At 34.8% G+C, this 11,345-nt stretch overlaps 2 long non-coding RNA genes across 2 annotated transcripts; one reads left to right on the top strand and one right to left on the bottom strand.

The window, feature by feature from the left end:
- Positions 1-6,366: 6,366 nt before the first annotated feature.
- LOC140006532 (uncharacterized) lies at positions 6,367-7,434 on the bottom strand. Its single transcript, XR_011814194.1, has 2 exons — positions 7,301-7,434; positions 6,367-6,696 (listed from the first exon to the last, which is right to left on the bottom strand). It is a non-coding gene; the product is annotated as an uncharacterized lncRNA (long non-coding RNA).
- A 1,198-nt stretch (positions 7,435-8,632) lies between these two features.
- On the top strand, positions 8,633-11,091 carry LOC140006531 (uncharacterized). Its single transcript, XR_011814193.1, has 3 exons — positions 8,633-8,755; positions 9,938-9,985; positions 10,869-11,091. It is a non-coding gene; the product is annotated as an uncharacterized lncRNA (long non-coding RNA).
- Positions 11,092-11,345: the final 254 nt, after the last annotated feature.

Here is an 11,345-nt window from a genome sequence, read left to right as displayed (position 1 = left end):
TCTTTCAGGGTACCAACCATTGTCGAGTATCAATTAAATCTTAAAGATTGTTAGGTAAATTGCAAAGGACTGGCAAATATGGTGACAAGAATTGACTTCAAATCGTGATAGATATCACTTTTCTTTAGACTTTATTTGTCCGATATAACGTGCAATAACCTTAGACAAATATCCTTTAGGATAAGGTGAAATTTGTTTGTCTTACACTCTTGCACAAAGTAAGACAAACCCTTTTGAACTAAGGAGTGCTTTTGAGAGAGTATACAATAGTAGGAAAGTGATTTTTTGCAGTAAACCACTCTCTACTTGACCTCTTTATATAGGAAGATTGTTTGAGAAACAAAAAAACTCATTAAATACTTATATGAATAGATTGAAAGTATTGTGTACAAATTCATGCACTTTAATTCATGCATCTCATGATCTTAAGATCAAAACATGAATCTATCATTTCATTCAAGAATTCACATATACATGAATACATTCATAAATGAATGTACATAATAGAAACATTCACAATACTATACATGTACCAAAAAACATGAATATACATTAAATACATGTATGTACATCATACAAATTTTGAAAAGTTTCCAATAATATGGAGGCTTCTAGGTATGATGATTGAGGGTCGGGTTGAGCGATCTCTTATTTCCTCTTTGCTTAGTAGCCATGTATTAGTAGATGCTTTGTATTCCTCAATATTTTTTCTTCTGAGAAGAACAAGATGTTGCGACTGGAACTGGGAAGACAAATTGTAGAGTAGGTAACAAAGTTAATATCAAAAGCAAGAGTAGTTAATAGTCGGGGAAAAAAATCCCAATGTCTCTCCAACTCTTTTCCAGATAAAGTTTCAGCCTTCCAATAATTAACAGTAAAGTTTTGGCCCTCGATATATAAACAGCATATTTGTAACCCTTCTATCAAACCCAACAGTTAAAATTGACGGGAAGTAGTATCTCGTGAGATGCACGACCAAATATTAAGGGCATTATAGTCTCCAAAGGAGGGTTTACCAAGCAAAGAGAGAGTAAAAGGATAACTTCTTCCCTTACCTTATGTTAGAGCAAGAAAAATCTCCATTCCAGCCAAAGTTGGAGCTGAAAATGCGAAGAATGAATAGTTCCCCTCTACCAGTGTGCAAATGTGACAAAGAGACTATGGTGATTACTTTGTGGACTTCAAAAAAACCTAGGCGAAGGTTTGCTATGTGCACGAAAGGTTGCTGCGAATATTGGGCATGGATCGATAAGGAGATGTGCCGACGGTAGACGGAAATTATACCTGGCCTTCTTCGAAAGATGAATGCAACTGAAAAGGACAGAGATGAATATGAAGAAATAACAAGAAGAAATGAAAGAAAGGTAACAAAATTGAAGGAAAAAGTTAAAGAATGGGAGAAAGAAATTCATTATAAGAAATGGGTTAATAAGTTACTGGTGAGATTGCTTTTCTTAACATGGATATTGATTTTTTTAAAATTTTGATGAGTTGGGGCCAAAAAATGGAAACCTTGTCAGTTTTCGGCAAATAGAAGGTGCTTACAAACACCTGGCCCTTAGCAAGTTGAAGGTTGTAGGGGAAAAAGATGTTCCAAATTGTTCCTTTTAATGCAAATTTTTTATTTATAATTGTATGATGTATCCGCAAAGTTTGTAATGAAATTTGTGTTTGTGGTTGTCCCAATGAAATATCTGGCTATCTCTTTTTATTAAATAAAAGTGTTGTAGTTTATTTATTTGACTCAATGAATTGTTTTGTATTGTAGTTAGAAAAAGTCATAATAATGGTGCAATACGAAGGAGTAGATAAAGCCATGTTATATCATATTAATCACTTGCGTACTACATTTATGAAGTAATTCAAAACCAAGCTATAAAAATTTTAAATTTTATCATAAAATTAGGAATTTCTCTACATTTAAGAGCATCACAAGTTGGCTATAATACAAAGCAGGATCAATATGTTACCAACACAGAACTACTAGACACAAAAAAAAAACAAAGAAGAACTACTAGACACAAAACATGTTTTGATATGGTAATGAATTGTTACCATTAGTTTACACAGCATAAGACAAAAAGAGTTTGTCAAAAAGTTTGGTCTATCATGGCTGAGTTCCTCTTCTAGTGGTTGTTCCTTTTCCCATTCCTCTTTCACCTTGTCTTCCTCTGCCCCCGCCTCTTCCACTCCATCTCCCCATCCAGTTGCCAACTGTGAATGGGAGTTCTTTATCCAAATAAGCATAGTTAGCATTGATGGTTCCTTTTTCTGCATCGGCAAGCAGCTTTGTAGCTAAGTTTTTTCTAAATTGTTTTCGCTGTGAATGATGTTGTTGTTGGCCCTGTTGTGGATGTTGCTGTCCAACTTCATCGTTAGCTTGTTGAGTTTGTTGTTGCAAATTTTGAGAAGACTGGTTTGGTTGGTGATTCCTATGAGATTGTCAACCGATATGTGTAAGTACATGACAGATAGAGAATTATGAAAAATTAACAACTTAATGCACTTACTACTGTCCTTCCTTTTTCTGCTGGTTGCTGCCTTTGCTGATTACTAGGTTGAGCCTCAGATGACCTATTACAACCTTGTTGATTTCTTCATTGGGAGGTTTCTTGCACGTAGCTGTGTTATGGCCAACCTCACCACATTTTCTACAATGAATGACAATCCTCCTTCTCAATCTTCTACCATGATCTCTCCCCTCAGTCACATCCCTTCTCTTGGCCTTTCTAGGCCTATTTGGTTGAGTAACTGATGTTGGCGGATCCAACATAGGCATGGTGGATGGGGGCCAATGATTCTCGCCACTAATTGGCTGCAAAACATTCTCATAAATCTTGAAGAAGAGGCCTCTGCTATAAGAATGATCCAGATAATTGTAAGGATTCTCTTCTCGCATCAAGATAGCAGCAATTGCATGATAATATGGAATTCCACTAACCTCCCATAATCTGCAAGTACAATATATATATATATATATTTATTTATTTGCATATCTACTGCAAATTGGGCCTCTCTTGGACCCTTGACTTGATAGCAATGCAGTGCATTCCAAATGGGCATCCACTGACTTGAATGTTTGACCCTAGTCTCAACAATTTCATTAATTAAAGGTCCAGTGGAGCCCTTGTATTTCCCCATTGCAGCTGGTCTTCTTTGGATCCTATACATAAGATATTCCCTTATCAGTTCCAACATTGTGATGATAGGTTGGTCCCTTTTATCTTCAATATGAGCATTGAAGGACTTGCATAAGTTGTTCACTATCATATCACTCTTGACGTGAGTTGGAAAGTATGCCTTGCACTAATGTCGAGGATGAGGAGCTTTCTTGACCCATTCATATGCATCCTTATCAAAAGTTTGAATTTTATCCATAGCTTTGCTGTATATTTTCACTGTTGTGCAACATGCTATATTCCATAACCTGTCTTTAAGAGCTAAACTAGGATGCTTTTTCTTGAAATTGCGATACATATGTTGGACACAGTACCTATCCTCACAAAGTCATTTAAGTTGTTATTAAACAGTTAAAAAATTATAATGCAAAAAAGCTTGATAAAAATGTATATGTTTGAAAGGATAACAAAATACCTGTGCTCACATCCCGGTAGAACTTCAGTAAGTGCCCTGTCTAGCCCCTTCAATGGAATCATGATAGGCTATTAGCTTCTACCATATTTGAAAGGAATTTTGACTTTGAAAGTTTCATATATTGTTAATATCACACCTTTTGCTGATCTGATATAAAGGTATAGTGGCACTGATTTTCGATTTCCAAGTCCTCACTTAGATATTTGAGAAACCAAGCCCACTGCTCAGTTGCTTCTCTTTCCACAACTACCCAAGCAATGGACCACCATCCATTATTCGGATCTGCAGCAATAGCAGTTAGTAACTGTCCTCTATAAATTCATTTTAGATGGCAACCATCCAGGCCTATTATTGGCCTATAGTCATCCTTGAATCCCTTCTTCAGTAGTTCTAAACAGTAGCACAATCTCATGAATTTAGGATTACCCCCTAATCCTTTAAATGGAGTAAACATTATCTCCATTGTACTCCCTTCATGCATCTTCTTTATCTCAACACAATACTCCCAAATTTTCTCGTATTGTGCTTCAGCCAACTCCTTGTGACATAAGATCTCAGGCTGACTCTATGTTTAATTATAATACAAGTTTTGGTATTTTCTTTAATTTCATTTATATTGTTCTAAGATTCATGCTTAGATGAGGTTTAATCTCTTCTTTATACAGTTGATTTGAACATGGTTGTTGTGTATATCCTTTAAGCAAGTTATTTCATGCTTTTGGATTTCAAGTTTGCAATTGTTTGGTCATTAGTTGTAAACCATATGAGGTGTTGGATGATGAATCAAAGTTATTGTTCAATGCCACTTTGTAAAAGTATGAAACTGAGGGAATACACTAACGGAAGTAGAGGTGCATCTTTATAATTTTACTTAGTAATTTTCTAGATCTAATGAGCTTCTAGCTAGTTTCATGATCACAAAAGGAAGTATGAATTAGTTATAGATATAGTTGATTTACTAGTGAAAGAAACTTTCACATACATTAGAAAATTATGGTGTAGTCTAACTAAGGGGTTGCAACACGATAACTGGGTTCGTTCAACTAGCAAGGGTAAAGAGAAATCCAAGCCTAGGAGTCTTTCATTGTTGTTTTTTGATTTCCTTTTTATCACATATTTGTAGTATAGATTTAATTTCTCGAACTTGTGATTGTCTAAATAATAAAGAAATTCAAATAATATCAATAATTGACTCATCTTTCATGTGGTATCAAAATTCGAATATTCCCTATACTCGTATATGACATGTGCACTTGTAGTAGTGGAAATTTGAGTTTAATTAAAAACTTCACTATCAAGTTATATTGGCACCATTGTCGGTGAAGATTTGAATCTATATCAGCTCTAAGGACATACATTATTAATTTAGACATTTTTCTGGTTTTTCTTGTATTTGTCGTGTCTAGTGTTTGTGTTTGTTGTGTCAATTATAGCGTCTTGTTTACCAGGTAAAGTTAATGAAAGAAAGTAATTTTGAAAAGGCAAAAAAAATCACCAATTTTACATACCTTTCTCACAAGATTCTGGGTAACAGCAGTTTTAAAGGAATTTGCCAACCTATTTGACAAAAAATCACGATTCAATTAACAAAATCATATAAGTTACATTCACAACCTGAAATGTGAGTAAGGTTAATCTGATAGTCAACATATGAATCATGAAAAAAAAATCATATTCATAATAATAAAGATTAGTTGACTAGAACTCCACAACTTTAAGCAATAAATTCAAGAAAATCTACAAACAAGATGCATACCTTGGAAAAACAATACATTAACCAATATTGAAGGAAGGAGAAAGCTTTATATGGCAATCAATTGGAGAAAGAACGAAATTTAAGAAAATGAAGAAGGAACAGGTATTATGAAAATATGAAATAATGGAAAGGGAAGAGAATAAGGAATTACATAAGGAGAATTGGAAATAACGGAAAAAGAAGAAGAAGAAGGGAATACTTGAAGTAATAGAAACTTAATGATCGAAATAAATACCGAATGGGGGAGTTCCTGAGATAGGTTAATTAATTGCAATAAAAGTTAGAAAATTAACAAAAAAAAGGGTAAAATACACTTTACCCCATGTCGTTTAGCGCTTTTCCACATAACACCTAACGATTTCAAATGCTATACATAATCCTCTCATAGTTTGGATTAAAGTATTAAAATGACGAAATTTGTATTCCATAACGGAGTCAACTAAAATGTCAAATGTAATGTTGAAAATTATTTATTAACCACGGATATATATATTTTGAAAACTATAACGAAATTATATGATAAAGTAATAAACCATAACGGAAGTATATGGTAAAACATAAAATCATAAGAGGTTAGAGGGTCATGCATATTATGTTTATATATTTTGGTCACTTCAGTCATTTTAGTTTTTAAACAAGGGTAATTTTGACGTTTTCATAGGTTTCGTTATAAATTATCATTTCCGTCACTTAGACACTTTAATCCAAATTATGAGGGGTTATATATAACTTTTGAAATTATAAGAGAGTTGTGTGAAAAATTGCTAAACCATAGGGGGGATAAAGCATATTTTGCCCCCAAAAAAAAAAACCAATGCTCTTGTTATAGCTAGAGCTGTTAATCAAACCGAGTCGAGCTCGAGCACCTGATAATCGAACTCGATTATAATCGAACTCGACTCAAATTACTAATCTAGCTTGCTCGAGCTAATAGTTGTATTGTCTTAGGAACTCAAAATTGGCTATAAATAAAATGAAATATGCACAAACTATTAGGTAAAATAAGCACTTATCAATAGCTCCGGTTGCACTCTTGGCAAAAAGCTCCTTGCAATGGTTGCACTTCACTTTGACTATCCCATTATCCAGTACAAATATTGTCATTTCATCCCCTATACTGGATTTTTTCTTCCTTTGCTTTTTGTCAAAAGGTCCAGCTCCATCATCTCCATCTACTTTCTATCCTCCTTCATTACCCTCACCTTCTATCATTTCCAGCTCTTCTTCACTCATCTCATCAGCTCTTTCTTCGTTGTAGTTTAATTGTTCGATGTCTTCAATATTTTGCTCCGTCACAGGACTTGATGATGAACCTTGGAATGAATTGAATGGAGAGTTGTACGTACCTTAATCAAAACACATGCAATAACCAATACAACTTCTGATTAGCCAAAACAGAAATTTAGATTAACATTTCTAGGAAATAAGGTACAAAACAGATAAGGTACAAAATAGATTCCAAGAAATAATCTTCTTTCAAGCCAGTTTTAACATTTCTCTAACTTGTTCCTATCTCAAGCTTAAATTCTGATTATTGAAACAACAAAGAAATATCTAAAACCTATGATTAAAACTTTCAGCTATTTCCCTCCATGTATCTGAACCCTTTTTGGCTTGGTTTCTAAAATTTTTTCCTTATCAGCAAAACAATAATTAATTTAATCAACAAAAAAGCAAAGCAAATAACAAAATTTTCCCTATTAGCAAAAATTTCATTACTTGCTTACTTTTAATTAAATTTTTTCCCTAATTAATCTCTAAATTCTTGGTATAAGGTTCAAAATAATTTCAATGTAATGCAAACAAACATATGGGATTCCAATTTCCAATTACATTGGTATTTTAGCAAAATAATATATAAATAATTAAACTAAAAAAGACAAAAAAATTAAGCAAAACCTAGACATCCTCTTAAATCTAAAAATAAATTGCAAATTCAACAAGTGGTACCAGATATGTAGTTAGTCGGTGATATGGTAGTAGCCCCTGGCTCTATTGAGGTAGCTTCATGGTGAACTCATGGCAAACTGCTCACGAAAACAAGTGGCGGATCGTCGCTAAACCCTGAGGATAGCAATATCCTAATGAACCGGTGGTGGTGACTGGTGAGATGATGGATGGATTGAGTGAGTTGGCTTGGGTCAAGGTGGAAAAGCCGAGAAGGTAATGGCTGCGGTCCTGCGGAAGACGGGAAGAGGAGAAAAACTTAGGACAACGCCGCACTGGGAGGTCAAAACTAAGGTGCCAACAACCAATATTCTCCTGATTGGTGATGGTGGTGAGATGGTGGACGGATTGATGATGGTGATAAGAAGGTGCAGCTGCAGGATGTGGAAAAGGGAAGAGGAAAGAAAAATTAGAGTCAGGAACGGGAAAGAATTAGGATATAATTATCAGATAGGCAATAAAATGACACTAATGCTCCTATATTTCGAGCCTGTCAAGTAGTTAACGAGTCGAGCTAAGCTTCGCTTGTTTCACAAAAGAGTACATCTATGACTCGAACTCGACTCGTTTACTGAGAAAAACGAGCTAAGTCGAGCCTTTAACGAGCAGGGTCGCGGCTCGCGAGCTACCTAGTTTGCTTAACAGCCTTAGTTATAGCACTTGTAAAGAATGCTGCTATAACATGCTACAAAAAGGTAATTTCACCGCTGCCCACTACATAAAACGCTTGTCTCGTATGCGCTAAAACAATGACCAATATATCTAAAATTGACAAATACACCCCAAGAAGGCAGTCGAAACTCACACATCAAATGCAAAACCCAACTTCTTTTTATATATGTATAATTTCTTAAGTATTGCACTGACTTTTACTTTTTCTATGATGTGAAGTTTCTCTACATGGAAGATCAATTGTTACCTAAATTTATAAATTTGACATATTTGGAGCTTCTATCAAGGTGGGATGACAACTGGGAATTCTTAGAGATTCCACTCAAGAGTGCGCCAAATTTGGAAGTTCTAGTTTGTGACATGGTGAGTTAGGATTTGAACGTGATTCTTAGAAAGGAAATAGATATAATCATTTTGGCTTTTCATGTTTTAGACTAAGTATTACAAAAACTGCATGAACTGATTTCCAAGTTTTTCTGTGAAACCCGCGATTTTTGGCTCTGTTTTATTAGGGCATTATTGTAAACTTTCCAATTAATTAGAAGATAAAGTTTTTTTTTAAAAGAAAAAAAAAGGGGAATAATAAAATAAAGTAATGGTAGGATAGGGTAAGGGGTACTAGTATAAGTAGCATTAGGGTTAGGGTTTTATTGAAACCCTAGACAGAAAAATAAGCGCAACCTTACCTTTCTCTCATCTGCCTCCCTAGAGCAAGAGCCGTCAAAGAAGAGAGAAGGAGAAGAAGGCGTCACCGTCAATCGATCCGACAACTAGGCACCTAAACCTGTAAGTCCCGACTTCACACAAGTAATCTTCTCTTTTAAGTTTTAGTAGTGATATTAATCGTTCTAGGAAATCTTGCGGACATGTATTGTTGCTATATAGGTTTATATATATATGTTTCGATAAGATTCACATCTGGATTAATAGAAATAGGGGGTGTTTTTAATCCTGATAATATAGGGTGTTTGATTCTGTTTAAAAAAAAAAAAAAGAAAAAAAAAGGGGGAAGAGCAGCGGCAGCTCTGTTTCGGCTAGGCGTTGCAGAGGCAACGCCACAGGAAGAATATCAAAGGATTGGCCTTTCGGCCAACCCAAGACCGAAGCAAAACAAAAATAAAAAAAAAATAAAAAAATTTAAGGAGGTTGTCGCCAGCACTTGCTGGCGACCATGAATAAAAGCCATGGTTGGCCTTTCGGCCAACCAATGGAAGCAGAGGGCCGCCAGCTTTACTGGTGGCCATTGTTAGTCAAAGATGGTTGGCCTTTTGGCCAACCATGGACCCCACCTGAGGAAAAATAAATAAATAAATAATGATGATATTAAACAAAAAATAAGTAAGTAAAAAAGGGATGCAATTTAAACTTGGACCAAACTATAGTATAAAATTTAGTAAGTTTTTAATAAATAAATTTTAAATATAACTAGTCCATTTTGATAGTATATCGTGAATATTAAAATCCAGGACCCAATTGAAGGTAATTGTTAGAATTGAAAGGTTAGTTATGTAAAAGTTATACTTAATTAATTACGTCTATGATACTTAAATGGAAATCTAAAACATCTTAATCTAGCCTTATTAAGTCAATTTAGACCATGTAAGGTAAGTTCTAAATTGTTAAACTAGATGCTTAAAATCATGATAATAATAATAATAATAATGAATGATTATAAATTATAAACATTTATAGTAAGATAACAGTCAAAATAATAAACATGTGTATGGATAATTATTTTATTTTAGAAAACGTTAAGAAAAGGGAAAACTTTCCAAATTAAGAAACTTTCTAAAAATAGGAACTTTCCAAATTAGGAAACTTTCCAAAAATGGAAACCACCCAATTTGAGGGAGATGGTAATAGGGTCCATTTAATGGCCTAGGTACGAATCTTATGCTTACTTAGAGGTTGTATATTCATGCGTCTATAGGAAGTAACAACTAATTAGGGAACTCATGCATTTATTAGGTGCGGTACAAGGATCTAAAGTAGTTCCACTCAAGCAGCTAAGCAAAGGTAGGTGGTACTTACCCTTCTGAGATTTCAAATGTGCAAAATGAGATCCTTGGTTTCAATACTATTTTGTTGTGTGGACTCGAAAGGTGTTTGATTAAATGCTTTACTTGGATACTTATGAAAGCTATATTTTACCATACAAAAATGGACCGTGTGACTTATTTGAAAAGTTTTGATATGCTCTTATATACAAAATGAGCCGAATCTTTTATGAAAGTAAAGATTTATGTATATGATATATGAATTGAATTTTGACAAGTAAAGCTCAGAGCAGTCATGGAATAGACGGTAGGGGCTATAGTCCTGTATAATCGCCATGGTAGCCTGGTATAGAGTCCGGCCGATTGGTAAGGTCATGGTAACCTGGTATAGAGTCCGGCCGATTGACCCAAATATGAATGAGACCAATCGGTAGTCATGGAACTTATTGGTCGCCCACCTAGAAGGGGTTTAATCTCTAGGCTGAGTACTCAGTAGCCGGTCATTACATGTACTTGTTATGAGCTGATATGAAAGAATGATTTATAAGCTGATATGGAATGAAGTTATGAACTGATTTGAAAGAAGGCTTATGAACTGATATGAATTGATTATGAATGGATATGACGGGATTTGTGATTTGACGAGATGATTTATGACTTTACGATTTCTCATGCACAACTATCCATAAGATGCTTTCAAGTTGCTTGCCATCCTTTACTACTGATTGCTTTACAAATGACGTTATTTCCAAAATTACGGATGTGAATGATATGCAAACGATTTGAGTTATACTTATATTTGTATATGTAACTATAAAACTAAGAGTGCATGGTCCAACAGAGGGGTAAATATTACCTACTGAGCGATGTGTCGCTCAGCCCACTTCTTACCATTTTTGCAGATTTTGACGAGTATGAATTGGTTTACGTAGAAGACCCTGAGGATGACTTTTATTAGCATTAGATGAATAGAAGTTGGCAGGCTAGCTACCTCCAGTTGCTAGTCTTATTTACTTTCGTTTCCGCTGTTTCAATAAATGTACGAACATCTTGAATATTCGTAGACTTCCTTTTATATGTAATTCGAACCGCGCTTTATTTGTTTAAATTATTTAGTACTGCCAAGTTAAATTAGTTAATGTAGCCTTGTATTCCTGGGTGGGACTTGGGAGTACGGCGAATGTCATGTGACGGGCACGTGCGGGCTCGGGGCGTGACATTTTTAGTGGTATCAGAGCCTAGGTTCGGGATAAGACCATAAGATCAAATAATTCAAGAATTAAGTAATGTAGGTAGTGAAGTAGGTTTGAGAAAATCTGTGTACTGTAAGAGGGGGGAAGCAGCACTGATGGTATTCCATTTGGTATTATAGGAGATGG

This window comes from Coffea arabica, chromosome 1c (genome assembly GCF_036785885.1).
Source record: "Coffea arabica cultivar ET-39 chromosome 1c, Coffea Arabica ET-39 HiFi, whole genome shotgun sequence".
Taxonomy (NCBI): Eukaryota; Viridiplantae; Streptophyta; class Magnoliopsida; order Gentianales; family Rubiaceae; genus Coffea; species Coffea arabica.
Note: the sequence above shows the minus strand (reverse complement) of the source record. Positions and strands in the feature narration are given on the sequence as shown.